Here is an 8,622-nt window from a genome sequence, read left to right as displayed (position 1 = left end):
AGCTTGCCGGGAGGGGGGGTGAAATGCGCCTGCTCCTCTGGAGCGCCGAGAGCGCGTGCGCGGTGGCCAGCAGCCGGTGAACCGGGAGCGCCGCTCCGAAGCGTGCCACGAGCTGCCGGCCAATAGGACGGAGGCGTGCCTCTGCGCGTGCGCGGCGAGCCCACGGGTGAAGGGGCAAGCTTCGGGGCGCATGCGTGCCCAGTAGGGCGTAGGGGTAGGGCGCAGGGAAGGGGTGGGGCGCATGCGCGGCGGCTGGTGGCGCGAAGTGCCTTCGGGGGCAGTTTGGGGCGGAGGAGGGCCCGCGGTTTCGGTGGAGGGGGTGCTGGGGCGTGGCCCTTTCGGCGACGGGCGAGGGGTCCTTCGGCGCCTTCCGGGCTCCGTGCTGGGTGGGTGAAAAGAGGCGGGTATGGCCTTTCTGGGTGCGAGGTTTGTGTCAGGTGCAGCCCCGACACTCGGGCCGTTGAGGGGGCCGTTGCCGGAAGTTCGGCGGGGCGGTGGGGGCTCGACGGAGTCTATGAGGGGGACAGGCACGGAGCGGGCGGATCGGGAAGGGTGAATTGGCCTCGTCTTGCATCGACAGCTGCGCTGCATCCCCGTCCCCGCCTTTCCTCTCGGAAGAGATGCCGGCTCCTGCGCTCGGGACTCTTTCTCACTGTGTTTTCTTCGGGTGGGCTTGGCTTGACCTGTCGTAGGCTGCTCTGTTGTGCCGTGCCTGCTGCCTCTGGCTTGCAGCGCTATCCTGTTCACGTCTTGCTGTTCGGAAGGTGGACAGACGAGAGGACTTGCCCTTCTCTTTTTTAGAATGGAAGGCAGATGGGGCGGTAAAGGAGAGGTAATCGGTGTACCAGTGCTGGATCACTTGTTAATGTGGTATTAATTTTAATTGTCACTTTCAGACTGGCCTTTAAGTCGTTTCTGAAACTCCTCCAAGTGTTTGTAATTTAAAAAAACTTAAGTAGTTGATAACTTAAAGTGTATTAATGTACAAATGCTGTGGAACGATAGCAGCCTTTTTACGCTTCCCATTTGTGTACTTGTATGAGACAGAAGTTGCCAGTGTTAAATTTAAGAGTAAAAGTTATTTAACATGTAATTGATAAGCCTGCTTATTAGTTACAGAGCTGCAATTTAGTCTGACGTTGTTATGTTGCTATTAGAGAAACAAAACAACTTTATTTCGGTTTGTCAAGACAATAAACATTTCTAAGACTAGAGTATTACAGAGGTCAGCAGTTTTGTGTGGTTTTTTTTTAAGCTAACGTACTGGAGAAGAAACCCAGCTGTAACTCCTGAATATACATTAGTGTCTTACTACCACTTTTTCTTCTTTATTGCACACTTTAAAGCAATGTTTATGTAACTTTGTAACTTTTGTTTACTCTGAAGCAGTGCTCCTTTTTCCAGCATACATGTTATAACTTTTTTCCATGCAGCACTTCAAACAAATGGCCCCTGATCAGAAACAAAATAGAAAGTCATTAGATGAAATAATTAAGAGAAATAATTTTTAAAATGTCACATTTTCTACTTTTGTTCACACTAAAGTAAGAACTAGAAAAAATATGTAGCAAATGTGAGTTCTGTGTTTTGTTTTGTCGGAAATCTTCACTTTCTGCCTTATTTCCACATTCCTGTAAGAAATGTTTCACGACTGATTTCACTAAATCAGTGGAATGACAGCAGAAGGTCTCTAGTTAATGCTTTAGAGGTGAGAGTTCAGGTTTAGAAAGAGGGTAGTGATCTTTTTAATATGCATAAGAACAGAAATAACTTGATGTTCTTTAAAACAAAAAGCAACGCCCCTCAGCCTCCCCCAAAGCTCAATTTGAAGCTGAATGGTTGTTACATAATTCCACGTAGAATTGCTGCTCTTGACTAAATCCATTTGTTGTGTGAAGGAAAATAATTCTTCAGTACCTGCTTGTGCCTTCAGGGAGGCATTATTAGCTTAACCAAGCAACTGTGCATCCAGTAAGTTTTCTGTGAGAGCAGTCACCTTCGTTGTCTTTGCTGAAGTGCTGCCTGAGCGTGCCTGTGCAGTTTATTTTGAGAGAATGGGGACAGCCATTCTGTGGTGTTTAATCACTTGGCTTTCTGCACTACTACTTTGTGATATTGTAGCAGTTGGCTCACAAGCAGCCTGAAGCACTCAGTGTAGAGTGGAGTAGGCCGTAGGGTGCCTTCGCTGGCTTTAGAGAAAAGTGTGATGTAGGAAAATGGATTGAAGTGCTTCTATGAAGGCATTTGTGTTGTAACTGCAAAAAAGAGAAGTGTGCTGAAGAGGTTATGGAATTTATATTTGCTAAGAGTAAAATAGTGGTTTTCAGAAAATTAAATTGGCATTGTATCTTTTAATTAGCTGGATACTTGTGGGTTCTGTAAAGCATTTGTTTCTTAGATGTAACTCTGATGATTTGCATGCTTACCACAACACAATTGTGGAAGAGTTTATTGTTGTGCAATCTAATCAACAGGAGTACTAGACATTTTCTTTTTAAGTTTTTGATTCTATTTTTGAGTATAAAACTTATTTAAAGTCTGAGAATAGTAAAATGCAGATTATATCTTGGGTTTGCTTCAGGTTTGTGAGTGAGTGTCGTGAAAGCTACTCATATTTTAGCCATCAAGTATAGCATAGCCATCAATGTTTCATAGCAGTATTTTCAAGAGTTTATACAAGGATAGTACTATGCTGTCTTTTTTGCTACCAGAAATGGACAAAACCCCCTTCTGTGTCTTCAAGAAAGAAAACATAAAACCTGTAGTCCTAAAATATTTTAATCTGAGGGAAAGCCAAAGACCACGGTGTAACTCACAATTGTTTAGAAGAATCTTGTGGAATCATAAGATGCTCTTGTTGAGAGGGCCATAAATTCTTTAAATTCTCATAATGGTTCACCTTTGAAGAATAGCTGTATTTAGCTTTCTTACACTTAACTATAAAGTATTCCTTCTGAACCCTAATAGTTTAAATCAGTTGTTTAGTCTTTTATAATGACTACTTTTTCAGAATACCTTTTGTAGGTGTGATGTACATTTCTTGTGTAGTGCAGCTTTGTTATTAAAAAGTATCTCATATGAGTGTATGTGGCTTGAAGAAGATGCATTGCTTTAGTTCTATCAGAATTTACCGTTCTTTCGTCAGTTTTGTTCTGTCACCTCTACAATTTTCTTTAAGATTTTATATTTTCTTTATTCAGTTGGAAAAAAGTGTAAGGTGTTGGTCAGTGCTGTAAGCCTTTTCATCTGTAGGTCACAAGGGCTCTCTAGGCTCAGGTCAAGTTCTCATTATCACTCGACCTTATTGAGACACGTTTTTCTGGTGGTAGCACTCAATGTACTTTGAAATTATGACGCATTCCCAAAGCTTGTGCTTTTCTTTGCTGTCACTTGAGGGTAGTGTAAGATACAATAGCATGGATTAAATAGAGTATCTCCTTCACAGCTAAAGCTAATGCCAAATTCTTTTCAAACTAGATGTTTCAAAATAGACCATCTCCTTAGTCAAGTAATGCAGATTTAAAAAACAGCTAATAATGTTCCTTGCTTGAGCCAATTTATTTTTAGTTTCAGTGTCCTTGAAATTTCATTGAGTGGTGCTGTTTGGTTTGCTTAATTATTCCATGTACTTTCACACACTGCTCTGAGTTGTCATCAGTGGATGACAGCCAGAATGGTTGTTGGCACTAGAAGCTTGTTTTGAAAACCTAACCCATGATTTACAGTGAAACAGCTGTTGTAATGTTGGTCCTCATAATTTGTTTATTAATATGTTTTGACATTTACTTGATGCTGTATCATTTAACATGGATCATGGAGAATGTACATTAAATATTTTAAGCAAATAGTTTGAGTTTGTTCTTCTTTGCTGTGTTGTATCTTACCTCCTCAAAGACTTTCTTCATTCTGGTCCTAGAGTAAGTGCTTTCATACAGTGGTTTTGAGGTGCTTCCTTTATGAAACTTACAAATATACTTGCCACATGCTGTTTCTGATGCTTTTCATGTTGGATTTTTCCTCTTAGCTTTCAACACAAAATGATAATTCATACCTGTTCATCTTATTTTGCGTATTTCTTTTAGTGTGACTTCACTTTCTTGATCTCCTTTATAGTTACTAAACATGAGATAAGCACTTATATTTTTAATTGAATCATTCTTTGAGGTTGTGCAGTCTTTATTTTTAATCAAAGAAGAGTCTTTGGGCTGTAAATTAAAATTGAAAAATACAAAATACAAAATTCAGTTAATAGCAACACTGGTATAAATCTGTAATGGCTCTTGATTTGTTTGTTTGTTTGTTTTTTAATGTAAGTAGTGTGGATTTGCATCAGAGTAGCTGATGAGAGCAAAGTCCCTTTTGAAAACTGAAAACTTGCATCCAGTGATTTGACTTGGATTTTCTCAAAGAAATATTTGTGTGTTTTAGAGGGATGCTTGTATGCAGTTTGATTGTATTATTAGATTGAAGGAAGATGAAATACTCACAGCTGAGCTGTGCTGTAAACCAATTATCTTCAAAATGTAACTTTGACACTTTGAATGAATTTAAAACAGCTCTCTGAACAATAGCTGTGTTCTCATTTTAATGCTGCGGTGTGATACTATGTAATATTTCTGAGTAATGTGCTGATAAATCCTGGTTAGGATGTGACAGGTTCTTTACAGCATTTTACTGGTTATTAATCTTTCTTCCTGTATTGTGAGTCAAGAATCCTGCACTTCAATCTGATTTTTTTTTTAAAAGAATAAATCAGAAACAATGCAGATCAAAAAAAGTAATGATTTTTATTTTCATTGTATAAAGTGCTAATCTCAGTTCGAAACACCCTCTCCATTTGCAATCTGCTCTGAAACACAGATTGGAGCTGTAACCACCAGAGGGAGCAAATTTCATGGTCGGGACTGCACTAAATTTCTTCAGTTGTCAAGAATAGTAGGCTACGAACTAGCCCATGGGTAATTCACACTCCTGATTTTTGCGTCAGAAAAGAATCCATTCGGCAATTAACAATAAATGTTAAGTCTCAAATATCAAACATTTGGCATTTTAGTCTTAATATTTATATTCCCTAATAAAAATGTGACAGCAGTTGGTCAGTTAACAGAGGAAAAAATTATATGGGATTTACATTTTATTTTAAAGCATTGAAAGCTTTTCCTGATTTGTTTTTCATAGTTTACTGAAGACATTGAGTATGTTGGTAGACCATAAATAGAAGAACTTGTAAATCAGAACCTACAGGAAGGTAGTTCGGTAAAAACACTTATTTACATATTTCCTGCTATTGTGCAGTGCAACTTAAGCCAGTCAGCTAGAAGTGTATTAATTTTTATTTGTACATGCTTACACTGAATAGTGCCATTGAACTTGGTGGCAATTCTCATGGTTTATGGTAGAGGTTTCTGAATTTAGTTTCCTCATATTCACTCATTGGTAGTAATACTAGCTCCAGATGGTGTATGAGGCCCTAATTCTGAGGCAGGGTGCAGATGGAGAACCTCTGCAAATACTTTTGCTCCTTTAAATGAGAAACCCATGCTGCTGTCTTTCCCATCCACATCACCTTTGCCTCAACTTTCCATCTACCTGAACAGTGTCAGTACAGTGGCTGGGAAGTGGAGGGTCAACACAAGGTCTATTACCATGTACAGAGGAAGCTTCCGTGAAGCATGGTGAACATGGTGCTTTTAGTCATATGATTTAGTTTTAGATGTAGTCCTGTGAGGAGCAGGGAGTTGGACTCGATCCTTATGGGTCCCTTCCAACTTGAGATTTTCCCTGATTCTATGAACAGAAGTGACCCTTGTACTCTTTGGTTCAATTTGTATCTTCATACAGGCAGGTTTATGAGCTGCACGGGCATGCCACTTCGAGGTGGTTTGCATGCCACATATGTGACTGTTGCAGACAGGCTCAAAATTATTTCTGTGCCCTGTTTCCAGCAGTCCTAGCATCAGTTCTGTGAATATAACAGGTTTGAGGATGTGTATTGTTCTGCTTCTTTAGTCTTGCTTCAGTATGAAATTATTTGAAAAGTGTAATCTCAATAGCTGTAATTGTTCAACAGTAGCCTATATAAAAAGTATTTAAGTCTTGTCAAACCTGAATTCCAAAATGGTGTTAGAGATACTTGATTTATATTGGCCTTGCTAATTAACAGGCTGTTGTGGTTTAATCCCAGCTGGCAACTAAACCCCATGCAGCTGCTTGCTTACTCCTCCCCTGCAGTGGGATGGGGAGGAGAATTGAAAAAAAAAAAAAGTACAACTTGTGGGTTGAGAGAACAGTTTAGTAACTAAACATAAGATATACTAATTGTAGCGGAAATGAATATAGCAAAAAGAGAAATAAAACCAAAAAAACAAGTGATGCAAAATGCAATTGCTCACCACCTGCTGACCAATACTCAGACTGTCCCTGAGCAACAATCCACCCCTCCTGGCAAGCTCCCCCAGTTTATGTACTGGGCATGATGTCTGTGGTATGGAATAGCCCTTTGGCTCATTTGGGTCAGCTGTCCTGGCTGTACACCCTTCCCAGCTTCTTGTGCCCTCCCAGCCTCCGTGGCAGGGCAGTGAGAAACTGAAAGGTCCTTGACTAAGTATAAACATGGCTCAGCAACAACTAAAACATCAGTGTGTTATCAATGTTATTCTTATCCTAAATCCAAAACACAGCGCTGCACCAGCTGCTAGGAAGAAAATCAGCTTTATTCCTGCTGAAACCAGGGCACAGGCAATGTTTGTTAGCAGTTTGAAAGTTGTTAATTGTGAATTTATCATTCAAATCTGAAGTTTACATTATAGAATCTAAAATGGAGAGGTGTTTCAGTGGTATCAATCCTGCTTTCTTTTAAGTGAATGGTTCTTTCAGATGCACCAAAATGTTAAATTAGCTGCTGTAAATGGTATCTCCTTGTTTAGATCATAGCAGATTATCATAAAAGAAGGGCAAGATAACTTTTTGGCTACTGCTTGAAACTGACTGATCATCCCTGCAGTTGTCTATTTCTGCCCCAGATGGACTATTTTGTAAGTAGTAATACAATAATGGAGAATAATTGAGAAATTGTCATGTTGGACAGGGTGGTTTTTAAGTTATTAAACAGTGGAGGACTCCCTGTTTTGTAAAGGAAAGTTGAAATAGTTTGGACTTATAAGTCAAAACTTGGCTGAGGTAATCTTTCTGATGCTTTGTGGTGTTGCGTTGAATTCTGTGTGAATGTAGTGAGGATGAGTTGCTCCTTCCCTTATAGTTATTTCAGACAAGGTCTGCCAAACTGAAGTCTCAGCAGGAGGAACAGAGAAATCTTCCACTGCACTGAGTTCTATGCTGTCATAGTTAGGCTTCTGTTTAAAACTGATAAAGACGCAGTTGTGCTACTATCTAGCCGCTACTATGCCTGCATCTAAACATACTTCTAGATTTTTTTTTGACAAGCTTTTATGGCAGATGTGCTCAGTTGCCTTACAGTTGTCATAAGTGAAAGTAGTTTTCCAAGGTGAATGGTCTAACAGAACCTGATCCAATGTATACTAAACCTTAAGAAAAAAGTTAACATTGCAATTAAAAAAAAAAATTAGGTTTTACATGGATTGTGTAATATACTTTAATGTAAGTGCTTAAAGTACTACTATAAGTTAGAGTTCTGTAGTATCTTCTTAGCAGTTACTTCATAGGATTTGTATTCCGGGTTAAGCCACTGAGTGCTACAAACAATAGGAGAAAATTTGGAAACAAGCAGAGTAAGCAGAAAAACTGTAGATGACTACAAATGGCAAATAAGATAGTATAACTTTGAAAATAATCAAGCTTACTATAGCTAGAATCTATTTCAGCTTCAGTTTTTCTTTTAAGACAGTATGTACCTTTTCAGTCTGATTTTTATAAATACTTACAGCTAAAACCACTGAGAAGTTATAAAATATTGCAGATTTTCTTCAAATAATTTAAAATAAAAGATAATCCTTTATGAAATTCCCCAACTTTGTGTGTCCTTCTCCATGTATCTCTCCTTTAATTTTACAGGCATTTACTGTATGTACGGTACAGTGTAACACTTTCCCCCAGTAAAGGAAGAGGGGAAGGGGGAGTAAGAACTCGCATAGTTATCTGACCGTTTTGCTTGGGTACGGTACCTCACAGTGTAATAGATCATTTGTTTTAATTTATTGCGCAGTACTGATAGCTTGCTCAGTGTGCAACTGGAGGAAATACTCATTCACACCAGACAAGCAGTTTCTTAATTGATCAAATGGTACCATTCAAACTTACACAGATAATCACGTGAATTTGCAGAGAAGCGTTCTGGCATGGAAGCAATCTCTCTCAAGTGTGTGTATCAGAAATATGCACTCTGTAAAGCACAAATATACTATGAAATGCAAATTCATTGCACAATATACATTTATTCAAACAATTATTTGCATGAGCATCTATAGATGAGTATGACAGACCAGAAACAATGTCTTTGCAAATGGAAGTGTTATCACTTGTTCAAATTTTTATAGTTTCCAGTGCATGTCTTTATGTTATTTTGAGTACAGATATATCTCTTCTAGTAAAAGTAGTAGATGTGTGTGTTCACTAGAAATGTTTCTTTTCTTTGGAACTTTTTTC

Source organism: Leptosomus discolor, chromosome 6 (assembly GCF_034619465.1).
Source record: "Leptosomus discolor isolate bLepDis1 chromosome 6, bLepDis1.hap2, whole genome shotgun sequence".
Taxonomy (NCBI): Eukaryota; Metazoa; Chordata; class Aves; order Leptosomiformes; family Leptosomidae; genus Leptosomus; species Leptosomus discolor.
Note: the sequence above shows the minus strand (reverse complement) of the source record.